Here is a 14,791-nt window from a genome sequence, read left to right on the forward strand (position 1 = left end):
GTAATTGTACTTATTAGATAAAGTTAAATAAATCGATTGATTTATTGGTAGTACCGATTGATTTATGAATTATTTGTGTCTGCCTCCTTCCCAGCTGGTATTTAGAGCCCATGGTAGGTTCCAAGAGATTTTTGACCAGATTTTTTTTTTACAGTAAACAATCGACACACCGCTCGTGTTTGATAAACAAACTTTTCATATGACAGACTAATGTATCTTTTGTTCGTGTCGTTCGTGTCTCAAAAATTGTGACCAGTGGCAGTAATGAAACAGCAATTTCGCGAAGCGGGGTAATTTTGAATTCTTTGCTACAAAACGAATAACTGAAATGCTTACAGTTTTGCACATTTAAAAGTATCGTCATAATATAAATTTCTTATATTCTCTTATTTTGCTTACTTCTCTCATTTCTTCATATACTCGTTAAGGAGAAATGAGAGAAATGAGTGTTCGTGCTTGTGGCAGCAATTAGGCAACAATTTAGCCGACAAAAACTTAATTCATTCTACATTTTCACAGTAAATGATCGTTGCTCTTCACATTTTATTGTTGTTCCGTAAATCATTTTTTTGACGCCCACTTCTACCTCAAGTGCCAATAAGTACCTATAGACTGTTACGATGATAGAGAAGGAAATATAATTTGGATCATTTATTTTAACTTGCCTTGGGGGATATGGGGGATATGGGGGATATGTGAAATATATGCAATGACAAGTACCCCAAGGCAAGTTATAATTAACTGGTCTTCGGACTTCTCGCTCTGATCATAACAGTCTATAGAGTGTTATGATCAAGCGAGACGACCGATTATAATTGCCTTGGGGTACTTGTCAAAGTATTTGCTTCTCTTTCAACATCTGTACGATTCGAGCGAGAGGACCGAAGACCAGTTTATTATAACTTGCCTTGGGGTACTTGTCAAATATTTCTTTCTCTTTCATCATAACACTCTATTGATTTTAGAACTGTGACCAAGGGAAATATAGTGAGGAGATAATGCCATTCAGACGCGCGGCCTAGCACATAAGTTCGATGCCAATGACATCTTTTTTTAAAATGGTTGACTACGATTTACTTGTATTTCACAAAATATTTTCGCTATCTCACAACAGATGGTCCGACTTTCTATTCCATTTTTTGCTTTCAACGAAGGGATGAGATGGCGTTTGTATCGAACTTTCGTGCTACCGCACATCTGATTCGGTTATATATGGCATTACCTCCTCACTATATTTACTTGACTGTGACCTGCTTATATATTTGTTTACGCCAAGGTTTACGTCTCAGCCTGAACGGAAAGTGAACGTGCATATATCAACGTTTATTTCTATAATCACATGGCCACAAAATATCTTTTCTGTCAAATCTAGTTCGAGCAAAAATTCTGCGTATAACACGCGGTCATAAATAATTTTTTTTTGTGTTTGCGTAGAAATGGTTATTTAATTTGATATTTCGTACTATTGTAATTTGTAAGTAATGTTGGAAAATAGCGCTGAGGAGGTCGGTGACTTACATATCGTTTCGGACGCGATATTTATTGAGCACGACAAGGAAACGTAGCAGGTAAGACCATTGGCATAGTGTATTACTGTAATACACAATGTGTATGTAGAGCAACTTGGTTGAAAACCCAAAATAATACAACTAGCAATCCTTACGAGTATTTGTATATTTTACCAGCAGTTCAGTTGTTTATTGAGTCGTAAGAAGCGGAAAGTCCTAAAGGGATAGGCTCATCCTTTTGTTTCAAATTGATGATTAGGGTTTTACTCGTGTAAAAATGATACGAATCTTTGTGTTTTTGTTGCTCGTTAGAATATAGATCTCATATTGTTCGATAACTTTGATCCTACATTTCTGTGTTTTCATTTTCAAGACAACAACGGCGATGACGATTTTGTTCGTAAACTCAATGACGTTAGGTCGCTTCAAAATGAAACAGCAACTAAGCAATCCGAAATGATACAAAAAATTAATGTCAAGAAAAGTATGATTCTGGACACCGCGGCTGAAGCAAGTGAGTCATGAAGAACGCGACTTCGATATGCATATGCTCTGACGTTCTCTTTACTTTTGTAGGAAGCTTAATGGAAGCTATAGGTGAAGGCTTAGACAATTCTGATCAAAAGCACCGAAATATTTCACGAGGTCAGCGACGTGGTTCAAAGAATCCGGATGATCTGAATACTTCGCGAAATTTTGGACAAGGTGCAATGAATCAGATCACACAATCCACCATCACCAACGAAAACAATGCTGATGTCAAAAATATAATTGCAATGGAAGTGAGAAAGCAAGTAGCAGCATTGTTCAATTCTCAACGTATGCGTTTAACAAAAATTTCGTCAACTTTATCGAATTAACTTGTGCTTTCTTAATTAGAAAACGTTGTGCCACTTGCTGCTGTCGATCAAAACGTTTCTGAAGAAAGTCATAGTCCAGTCAGGGGCGCCGACTTTTGTTTTGGTTGTTGGGTGCAACATTTAAGTCCATAATATGTAAAGCGCCGCAGGCGAAATTTTTCCAGGCACGGACGAACTAAGTTGGTTCACAAATGATATGTCTGTGAAGTACCTGCGAACTTAAACCTGCGAATTCTACATTATATTCCAGTCGTTGTGACGATCATTTTACATGAAGTTTTAGTGATTTCAGGAATTATAAAAAATTCGCAGGTGTGAAACTGCGAAATAAGAAATTCGCAGGTTTAAAACTGCGAAATAAAAAATTCCCAGTTTTGAACCTACATGTCAGTGTTCATTTGAGTTCATTTTTATACAGTGTATTAGGTCCCTTATTTGTTGCTTATTTGACGTTTTAAAAATGAGCCGCTCCTGCCTGGTTTAATTTACTCTGGCCGTGAATTTACAACTTTGCTCAAATATTTGTTACTGTCGGATCAACAATTTTTCCGCCACATTTAACGTTGCCAATTTCCTGACCAATCGATCTATCGATTTCCCTTATATTTTCTTCGTTTTTTTGTCCTTACGTTCAAGATCAGCTCTTCTCACCTTAGAATTTTTGAAGATCTAAACAAAGTGACAGGGAGACAAACAGTTATGGGAATATTTATAACACCCTTATATCAACGCACCAATGCAGATGCACCAAAAAAAAGTGACATTGACAGTATCTAAGTTTGTATGAAAATTACTTTTTTGTAGTTTAAGTGAATTGTATGAAGATTTTTTGGACACTGTCCGGTTGTGGTATCTGTAATTTTGACGTGCATTTGCATGGTGCGTTGCTTATATGCATCAATAGCATCCTTGACTAGCTGTTGTTCTTTGCATCGACTCTTTATTATGCAGAAAGTTTGTGCTGAATACAGCATTTGCGTGGCTTTTGTCAGTCGTGAAATAACTGGATGTTTAAAATGACCAAGAATATCTTTCATTTCTGATAATCTAAGCCAATAATTATATGAAGTTTCGTTGAAAATTATTTTAATTTACTTTTAGAGCATAAAATCCGCTTGATTGTTATACTTAATTAAAGTCCTCGAAGTGTCCTACTTAGGACAGTAGGACAAGTAGGACAAATTTCGAAATAAAACGACAAAGTAGGAAAGTAGGACACTGTGGGAGCGCTACAATCTCGCAATTTTTAGTTTTGAACCTGCGATTTTTCTAGCTAAACCTCCTAATTTTCATTTGGAACCTGCGAATTTTTAACCAGAGCTTCCAACTTCCCTGTTGGTCCTGCGTTGGTTTTTTGGCAGGTTTGAAACTGCGAATTTGAACCAGCGAATTTTTTCTGCAGGTTTGAAACTGCGATTTTTTTTGTTCGCAGGTTTGAACCTGCGAATTCTTGAAACTTTCATCAGTAGAAAGTCATGTAAAATGATTGTCACAACGACCGGACTATAATGTAGAATTCGCAGGTTCAAGTTCGCAGGTACTTCACACACATACAAATGATGCGGTTTTTAACTAATTTGATCAATATTTTATTGGGTGCTACGCACCCAACAAACTCGTTTGTCGGGTGCTCGCGCACCCATTGCCACCTAGAAGTCGGCGCCTCTGAGTCCAGTAGGGTCAGGTACGACCACTTTTTTGGCGGTTTTGTGTGTGATATTTTACGGATATTCATGCGAAGCTCATCGCGTTGAAGTTTCAGTGATTCTTACTTGCCATTCGTTTTAATTGCAGACGAATTACCGACCGTCCCCAAAATCGACAATCGTAATATCTCCAAGGGACGGAAGCACAGTGTTACTAATTCCAAGAAGGATCGAATTACTTGGGTATACCACGCACAATTTTCCGTCGATCAAAGTCACTGGTCGAAGCTAAGAACGTCTGAAACAATTGACAGCACATATCCTGAATACTTTATACCGATTTTGAACAATAAGAATATCGGATGTGTTCTGAAATCCAGAGGACCCTATTTATCGAAGTTAACTGGTTTGTTCACCTTGCGATTTGAGTGCACAAACAAACCATGCCAAAGACAGTACAAAGTTTTCGAAATGGGAAAAGCAAAATTCAAAGTATATCGGAACGACATACAACCAGTTCATGTTACTAAGAAGTGTCGACAGATACGATCAGTTAAACGAGTTATCGTTACGAAAGCGCTTCAAAAATTGACGCCCTCAGATTACCTTATGTTTTGTAATAATGGGATCAGCGAAACTCTTTACAACGAAGGAAATTTACAGGACTGTGTGTCGACCAAAACTGTAAACAAAATCCACTCTGAAGCAGTGCAGTTAACCGACTTCGACAAAGACGATGTAGTTGATTTACTAAAAATGAAAGTTTTGGCGGACGAACAACATAAAGTGAAAGATAGTGCAACCGACGTTTTCATCCGTCGCATTTCACTGGATCCGTTCGCGGTGTTAATGTATGGAAACGACCAGTTAAAGTTGAATGAACTCCTTAGGTGAACGGGACGAAAATTTACCACTTCATTTTGATGCTACTGGATCGTTGGTGCGTCATAGTGGTAAGCGTATTTATTATTATGCTGGTATAGTTCGAGTAAAGGAATAAACCGGACGACGAAGCAGAAAAGGCACGACTCCAACCTCTCATCGAATTTGTGAGCGGTGAACATGATTCGTTTAACATACGATTGAAACTGGAAGAAATCAAAAAAGACTACGAGACACGTTTCCCCAATCGCAAATGGCCTATCAAATACGTTGTTACAGATTTCAGTTTCGCTTTCCTCAATGCGTTTTCACGGGGTTGGAATTCTATGAAATTAATTGAATACATCAATTTTGCTTACACAAGTTCAGTCAATGGAGAAGGAATAAAATTTCTAGTAGATGTTTGTCGAGTGAAAAGTTTTCTCCAATTGTGCTGCGGACATTTTTCTAAAACATTCTCCCGGGATGTGTCAAAATTCTTTCCAAATATGAAAAGAGATGGACAAAAAATATTAAAGGAAGTTTTCGCTGGAATGATTGACATGAATAAATTAAGTGAGCTGCGAACTGTATGGGCATCCCTATCAAACGTTATTTTTTTCAAAATACGTAACTCAAGATGTTGAAGATGCTTTGGAAACGTTAGTCCGAGTCATGGCGCCTGAACACAATGACGTCGAAGTAATGGATGTAGAAGAAACCGAAGATCCTGATGAGAATGTCGAATGGAAGATACAAAATGATATCAATGAACTCGAAGCAATTTACAAGCAAAGTCTGTATTATCAAGATTTTTCTTCAGCATCATACAAACCCAGTTTCGTACTTAGTAATGCTAAAAATGAGTTCTACTCTGTTGAGTTTGGTAATGTTTTCCTAAAAAAATACGTATCCATCCTGTGCCTTTGGACCTGCCTAATCGTAGATAGAAGAAGAAGCAGCGGTCCAGCCGAAAGTCACTTCAATTGTACAAAGAAACGTGTTAAACAACGTGTCACTCAAATCGGTTCCGTTCCGTTGAAATGCGGGCGTTTTTTGCCGGGAACTTGAGATGTATACAAAATCTACAACACACGCGTGCCTCCTGAAAATTCCACGTAATAATAATTGTTTCACACCGAACCGTAAACGCCAGCGAATTGACGATGAAGAGCAACAGTTAGCCAAAAGAATTAAAATCGACGCGAGTAAACATATAATGGATGTGTACAGAGCCGCGCCAAAGCCAAAAACTCCAAAGTCGCTCACAACTCCGAATTCATGCAAACTTCCACGATTTATGTCAACGCCGAAAGGAACTAGAAATTCTGTGGTCAAGCAGAAATTGGATATGGATAGTGTTAATGAATATGGTGAGGAACAGCAAATGGACAACGAAAACGCCACCGAAGTTTGGTACAGGCAACGGAAAGTAGTATTTTCTCACAAAACAAAAAGTACTTTGAATGGCTTGCAACGTGCTGATTCGACGAAATTGCGGTCGTTATTAGTGAAGCCAGAAACGACTCGAAAAAGTATTGATGAAGTGACAACAATGAAAATGAAAAACTTTCTGTTCAACGATCCTGAATGGCATATCAAACCGACTATAAATTACATCGTTGCAAGAATGGGAAGAAAGTCTATAGACAAGGCGAATTATCTCACACTATTCGGCGACTTCACGATGTCTGAGGAACTGTTCAACATTTTGGTCTGGCAACTTCAATTTCAAAATCAATCCTTCCAAATTGAGCCACATATTGATTTGAATAAGCCAAAAAAAATTACCAAAAAATTATTTTGATGTTGATGCCCGAGAAAATACTAGCAGCCAATACTACTAGGCTATCGTTCTCCTGCTTTGATACAAAAACCTGCTCAAAAGAAAAATCACTGGCATTATTCATAGATTATTTGAAGCGACATAATGTAAAATTTCCAAAATCGTTCGTACAAGAAGATGGGTGGAAAATTGAAGATAAACAATACCCATTCATGCAAAGTAATCAAGATCCCGCTCTGTGGTCTTTGTGCTGTATAAAAAATTATATCGAAAAACGAAACTTCGATGAATTTCAACCACAGATTTTCAAAGAAGAATTAAAACTCTGGATCCTTACAAATTCTTCTACGATGAAATCGCGATGCGTTGTTTGCGGCCTAACGAACGAAACAACCTCTTCAAGTACTACCCAAATGATTGATTGGGTTGACTGTCTCAATTGTGAAAGGTAAAATTATAGCTATCCAATCAGCTCGTTTTTTGTATAGTTTCAAAATTATCTCCTTCAACGCTTAGATCGACACATTTGGAATGCATCAACAAAACAATCGACGAAGTTAAGCAATCAACGTATCTGTGCATTGTCTGCGGTGCAAATATGGTAGAAACAAGCGTGGAAAATTCGCCCGGTTCCAACAACACTTACGACTTAACAAGTGACCTTGGTGGTTTCGTTTCAGACGATTCTGCAAACGGGACCACGACTCAAGTGATTCGTCTTTAATCGATATAGTCAAATGATCTGACATTCAAAAACAAGAATTCTTTTAATTTTTTCATTTTAATGATTTTGTGATCCGTCGTATTGTCGATCAATATGCTATCCTTTTATCACAACCACCTACTTACGATTGAAATAATATTTGGTGTTACTTAGTAGTTTACCTCTCATTTAATTAATTTTTAATTTTCTCAACAAAAAATGAATATTCAATGTCGATAAGAATTCAGAATAGCAGCGACTTTATCGATGATCGCGTTCAAACTGATATTCTTATCTGCACATAATATTGTCAAAACTATGTATCGTAATCAATAATTTTAGTTTTAATATAAACTTTTCCGAACGGACTTTGTTTTATGAATTTCCTGACGTATGTATGTTCCTTCAAATCAATTTTACATACTGCCACAAGCTCAATATTGGGCGATTGCGATTTTCACTTATAATTATAAGTAAACGTAGAACGTGAAAATTATAAGTAATTCCCCCACACAAAGTATACGGAAAGTCAACTTATAATTTCAAATTTTTACGTTAAGTGAAAATCGCAATCCCTAATATCTTGGTCCGACCAAAATACGCACCAGTCAAGACAGCTGAATATTTTGGTCCGACCAAAATACACACCAGTCAAGACAGCTGAATATTTTGGTCCGACCAAAATACACACCAGTCAAGAGAACTGAATATTTTGGGCCGACCAAAATACACACCAGTCAAGACAGCTGAATATCTTGGTCCGACCAAAATACACACCAGTCAAGACAGCTGAATATTTTGGTCCGACCAAAATACACATGTCATGGAAAGAATAGCATCTCTGAAATGGAGCTGGGCGGGACATATTGCAAGAAGGACAGACGAACGTTGGACCAAAAAGATCATGAACTGGCGACCATATAAAAGACGAGCTATAGGTAGACCACCAGAGAGATGGACAAACGGAATTAAGAATATTGCAGGTACAAACTGGCAGCAAATGGCAATGGATCGTACGAAATGGAAAGAAGTTGGAGAGGCCTACATCCAGCAGTGGATAGAAACAGGCTGAAAAAGAAGAAGAAGAAGAAGAAAATACACACCAGTCAAGAGAACTGAATATCTTGGTCCGACCAAAATACGCACCAGTCAAGAGAACTGAATATCTTGGTCCGACCAAAATACACACCAGTCAAGACAGCTGAATATTTTGGTCCGACCAAAATACACACCAGTCAAGAGAACTGAATATTTTGGGCCGACCAAAATACACACCAGTCAAGACAGCTGAATATCTTGGTCCGACCAAAATACACACCAGTCAAGAGAACTGAATATTTTGGGCCGACCAAAATACACACCAGTCAAGACAGCTGAATATTTTGGGCCGACCAAAATACTCACCAGTCAAGAGAACTGAATATCTTGGTCCGACCAAAATACGCACCAGTCAAGACAGCTGAATATTTTGGTCCGACCAAAATACACACCAGTCAAGAGAACTGAATATTTTGGGCCGACCAAAATACACACCAGTCAAGACAGCTGAATATCTTGGTCCGACCAAAATACGCACCAGTCAAGAGAACTGAATATCTTGGTCCGACCAAATTACAAATCAATCAAGAGTTACTAAATAGAATGTACGATCCGCAGTAAATAACATAAAATGTATATAAATGCCGTGGCATAACTCTTTATGTAATAGGATTTGTTATATACACACATACAGCACACACATACAGCACACACATACAGCACACACATACAGCACACACACACACATAAGGTTAAATTGTTACTAGTCCAGATTTTGGCTTTGGGCTAACTTCTCCCCGATGATAATTGAAGAAAAATCCAAAGGTTTACAAAAATTATAGGACTTTCCAAGCGACGCTACAAACTTCACATATATCGGAATGCGATGACTAGTTAGAACGACAACCGCATCCTCATTGAAAACGACACCCAATTGCTTGAGGTTTCGTCGAATGTTACCAGAATAATTCATAATGCTGAAATAGACAAACGAAAGGACTCCATACATACACAATATACAGAAATGGTCAGTGGTTATAATCAAATCAGTCAAGGAGTGCACAAATTCACTCAGTTTTTTAACGTTGCAAATTGGCAACGGACCATTCAAGTATAATATGACATGTAGCTTCAGACAAACGTAACAAACAAGAACTCTCGTTGGAGCCTATACATGGGACTCCGTTAAGTAGAAGGTGATCTTGATAAAATCAAGTTCTAAACAGAGACAACCTGTTTCGTCATTTAGGAGCTCTAGGAACTGCTACTCATCAGTCGGTGGCAAACAGTCCATAGAGGTCTCCTAAATGTGCCATCGATACAGGGGACATGTACAATTGAACGCGAAGTGTGTACAATGTCAGGATATTTGGACGTACGTCCGAAATGACATTAATAAGAAATTTCGATCGAACGGTTGATCGTCTCTTCCTCAGCAGCAAGACACCATAACGCACAACAACGATACAAAAAACACATATGACAAACTCCATGTCAGACGGAAAACGCAGTTACAACGGAAAAAGGTAGTCATAATGGAAAAAGTAGGAAAATCTCTCACCTCAGTCTCACTCATAACGCACGCCAAAATCAATAGCCGGACAGATGGACGAAGCTGGACACACGCACGCAAACAGCAGGAAAAACCTCACTTCGCTTCTCGTGAAGGAAACAATCCGGTTTTCAGACTCACTTATCTTATCAGCTTCGTCGCGAAAAATCTCACCAATTCCTAAAGTCGAGATCTAGTTAAACAAACGCTGATACCTCAACGAGCTCAAACTTACGCACGGAGAAAAATAGTCAGACACGGATCTAAATCAGACACAGCACGACTTCTGGTTCAGGCAGTCACGAGAACAGAAATCCTTTTCTCAGCTTGACAACGAACACCAAAAGTAAAAGTAAAAGTAAAAGGCTACTCACTCATCGTCAAGATGGTTCAAGAAAGAATGCAGTTCTTTCTCAGTTCTCAATTATCACTCTTATCATCCGTGGAATGTGAAGTATAACGTCGTTTGTCAGATGATTAGAAAGGCTCTATCAGTAACTACGGCTGACCAATTACAACTGACGAGAGATTTGATCATGACCGTTCTCAAGAATAGCAGTTACCCGGAGTCGCTCGTCAGAGAAGTGCTTGTTTCGTGTGAGACCAGCGGATGCGTCGAGTCGAAATCAGAATGCGTACCTTCCAGATACGTTTCTTGTCCTTACTTCCAGCCTGTTTTTCAAAGAATGAAATCGACGGTACAAGGTGTACAGCTACCTGTGAGGTTAGCTCCGAGTCCCTATGCAAGGAATCGAACTGTGGTTTTTTCGAGACTTAAAGATGCATTACCTGTCGACACTGCGAAGAATTCACTCTTTCGTGTTCGATGCCTTGATTGTAATTTTTCGTACGAGTGCTTCTCGACCGCAGTTGATGTGAAGAGGACTATACGGAAGTGCTTGGCCGATAAGAGTTGTAGATTGACCCAGCATTACGCTTCGTCCCCGCTGCATGTACTCAACGAGACGCCGGAGTTGGTGAAGACCTTTCGTAACCGTTTTGATGCTGCTCGCTCGCTTAATGTTTTGAAAGACGTGCTTCGGTTGTAGTTCCTACTTCGTGCCCGTTTTGTTGTCCTTTGTGAGTTTGATTGGTTGCTGAAATAAAGGTCTGTTTTTGTCCTTCTCCGTTTTTCTTATTGTAATAGCTGCTGTCGTTCCCGCAGTTTGATGAATCTGAATGTGTTCGTATGTCTTGTTTTCCAGGATGAGGTCTTCTTGAGAGAACTTCGAGGCGAGTTGGCAGCTGACAATGAGAGCTCTACGCAAGTGGTTCATCTCATTATTAAGACGATGTCGCGCATTATGGATCTCCAACGGTTAAGTGCTGAAAAAGAGTCGAAGAGGAATTTTGTACGCAGAGGACTTGAAAAGGGTGTCGTTTTGGATCGTGACGTTGACGTTCAGAAAGTTGTTACGAAGCTTTTGAGCAACCCTTATGGCGATAGGGACGGTGTGTTGCGCTTCCAGGATTCCATCTACAAAGAGATGATGCAGCTAGAGTCAAAAGCCTTGGAAGGTGAGATGGTTGAGCTAAACCGTTTAGGCTCACAACAGAGGCGTTTTCTGAAGGCGATTGCGACCGAGTCCGTGTTTAAGATTTGCGTCGATTTTCTGACTGTTGAGAGGGCTGTCTGTATAAATCGGTGTGGTAGGCAGAATGAAGTCGTCTGGAAGGCTGCGTTGATTGAGAAGGAAACTCGAGACAAGTCAGTTAATGCTTGGGCACGGTTGACTGCGAATTTGAAAGGCGCGTGTAAGGGTGATGATTTGTTTAAGGCCGGAAAGTCGTCCGCGATCGGCTGCTTGAGCTTCTCCAATGGTGGCACGGTCGATATCCCACCTACGCGCAATGGTGGCACGGTCGATATCCCACCTACGCGCGAAAGTGATGCTCGCTCTTCGTCGACGTTTGCTGAAGCACCGCCTCAATGTAGCTCGCGTAGGTTGTCCGACGTTTCTGATGAAGTAGAGAACGGCTATTCTGGTAATGATGGTTCCAATGGCATCCAAAATGCGGATGTCCAAGGTACTGACGCCTTGAAGTCCGTTGATGACCAAGCTGAGTTTACTGTCGAAGAGTTGTTGTGTTTGGTCAACTTAGAGAAGAGCAAGGCACGCAGTGACGATGACGACGTACCTGAAAAGGTCTTAAACGACGTACCTGAAAAGATCTTGAACGACGTACCTGAAAAGATCTTGAACGGCGTACCTAGAGAGACCTCGAGTAGTGTGCATTTAGGCAAACCCGAGAAAGCCGAGAGCGACGGTGGAAAGAATGTTGGTTCGAACAATGGTGTCCCGTTGCGTGGAAATTTCAATGGAAAAGAAAACCGGTCCGAACGTAGCCGGGTCCGTTATCGTCGCCCTAGAGTGAAAGTTCCCTTTACCGACAGTAACGGGAGGAATTTAGTTCGTCGTCGCGACGGTCTGCATGCGCAAACTCCGTACGGAAATAGGAGTTCTTATGTCGGTCAGAACCCGTACGGTAGTCGAGATTCGGAAGGACGTTTGGGTTTTGCGGGTTACGAGCGTGATGTCCGTGGTTGTCGGTTTGTTAGGCGGCTGGATTATTGACCCATGGGCTCATCATCTCTTTGTTAAGGTGTGGATCTTAGTAACTACTTTTCTCTTCTTAGTTTCAATTTTCTTTGATTTTCTTGATTTCAATTTTCTTTGATTTTCTTAGTTTTAATTTTCTTGTAGTAGCAACCGTTGAAATTGTGTTGAGAATAGAATTTGTTCGACGATGAGTGAGTAGCCTTTTACTTTTACTTTTACTTTTGGTGTTCGTTGTCAAGCTGAGAAAAGGATTTCTGTTCTCGTGACTGCCTGAACCAGAAGTCGTGCTGTGTCTGATTTAGATCCGTGTCTGACTATTTTTCTCCGTGCGTAAGTTTGAGCTCGTTGAGGTATCAGCGTTTGTTTAACTAGATCTCGACTTTAGGAATTGGTGAGATTTTTCGCGACGAAGCTGATAAGATAAGTGAGTCTGAAAACCGGATTGTTTCCTTCACGAGAAGCGAAGTGATGTTTTTCCTGCTGTTTGCGTGCGTGTGTCCAGCTTCGTCCATCTGTCCGGCTATTGATTTTGGCGTGCGTTATGAGTGAGACTGAGGTGAGAGATTTTCCTACTTTTTCCATTATGACTACCTTTTTCCGTTGTAACTGCGTTTTCCGTCTGACATGGAGTTTGTCATATGTGTTTTTTGTATCGTTGTTGTGCGTTATGGTGTCTTGCTGCTGAGGAAGAGACGATCAACCGTTCGATCGAAATTTCTTATTAATGTCATTTCGGACGTACGTCCAAATATCCTGACATTGTACACACTTCGCGTTCAATTGTACATGTCCCCTGTATCGATGGCACATTTAGGAGACTTCTATGGACTGTTTGCCACCGACTGATGAGTAGCAGTTCCTAGAGCTCCTAAATGACGAAACAGGTTGTCTCTGTTTAGAACTTGATTTTATCAAGATCACCTTCTCCTTAACGGAGTCCCATGTATAGGCTCCAACGAGAGTTCTTGTTTGTTACGTTTGTCTGAAGCTACATGTCATATTATACTTGAATGGTCCGTTGCCAATTTGCAACGTTAAAAAACTGAGTGAATTTGTGCACTCCTTGACTGATCGAGTTAACACGGAACATCGTCTGTGTAGAATTTCTGCCATCTCGTTGTTCTAACATTATCCATCTACGAACAAAACCTCAAAAATTTCAACCTTCGTCTAATAAAACAAAAAAATTGAAAATCTGATAAGAATTAGGGAAGTTTTCGCGGTAACAAGTAATAAAATTCTATTGGGAATTACTCCCATCTCATTACACCAATATTGCCCATCTATGAACTTAACCTTATGATTTTCATTCTCCGTCCATTAAAACCAAAATTTTGCATATCGGTTAAGAATTACTCGAGTTATCGAGGTAACAAGTGTACGGACGTTTCTGTATTTAACGTTTTTTGCCAATGTAGAACATTTTCAAAATATCATAGTAAACTTAGCGTTACGGACATTTTAGGGTATTTTCATTCATGAAACCCTGACTTTCAAGCGTACGCTCTTACGGGTAGAGGCATAGAGCTGGAAAAATTTACTTGCAAAGTGCGCTATTAGCTAGATGGTCTGTAGTGGAGATGTAATCTTTCTCGTACAACAGATTTTCAATTTACTCATTAGCGGCTCATATTACGAAAACTGTTGACGTGTAGGTTATGTTCATATCTGATTTCGTACGTCGTCGTTCGTGTTGTCAAAGTTCGGGCTTACAGTTATTTGGAACAAACCTACGCATCCTATTTTAATTATTTTTCTTGAATCGAAAAGCTAGAGAATATCCGAGTCGTTCCTGATATTATAGCCAGAGGGATTTAGCCAACGCACTTCAACGCATAAGTGCTTCGAGTGACAGCTGCCAAATATAAGACTATTTTGTATGAAAACATTATCTAATTTTTTTTTACAGTGTCAAAATTAGCTTGATACAATATCAGTACTCTATTTAGAGGACCACTCATGGTTGAAGTGCGGTGATAGAGGCCATTGACTTTTCGAAAACGCGCATTAAGGTGGCCTCCGTGTATATGACAGTTAACATTTCAAGCAATAGGTTCATCTGCTCTATTGTCTGAAATGTCAACTGTCAGGTAAAACGGATGACTGCGAATTCAGATTGATTATTTAATTTGCATAAAATTTAATCTTGAGTAATTTTTTACAATAAATAATATTCTATCATTTATAATAGCCTACGGTAAGCCGGTAAGCCAAATGTTAATTACCGGTAAACTGTAATAGCCAATACCGGCTGCATTCACTATTACAACAGTAAT

At 39.5% G+C, this 14,791-nt stretch overlaps 1 long non-coding RNA gene across 1 annotated transcript; it reads right to left on the bottom strand.

Annotated features, from left to right (window-relative positions):
* Positions 1-2,864: 2,864 nt before the first annotated feature.
* LOC119073054 lies at positions 2,865-14,186 on the bottom strand. Its single transcript, XR_005086984.1, has 3 exons — positions 14,158-14,186; positions 10,264-10,270; positions 2,865-2,876 (listed from the first exon to the last, which is right to left on the bottom strand). It is a non-coding gene; the product is annotated as an uncharacterized LOC119073054 (long non-coding RNA).
* Positions 14,187-14,791: the final 605 nt, after the last annotated feature.

Source organism: Bradysia coprophila, unplaced genomic scaffold (genome assembly GCF_014529535.1).
Source record: "Bradysia coprophila strain Holo2 unplaced genomic scaffold, BU_Bcop_v1 contig_111, whole genome shotgun sequence".
Taxonomy (NCBI): Eukaryota; Metazoa; Arthropoda; class Insecta; order Diptera; family Sciaridae; genus Bradysia; species Bradysia coprophila.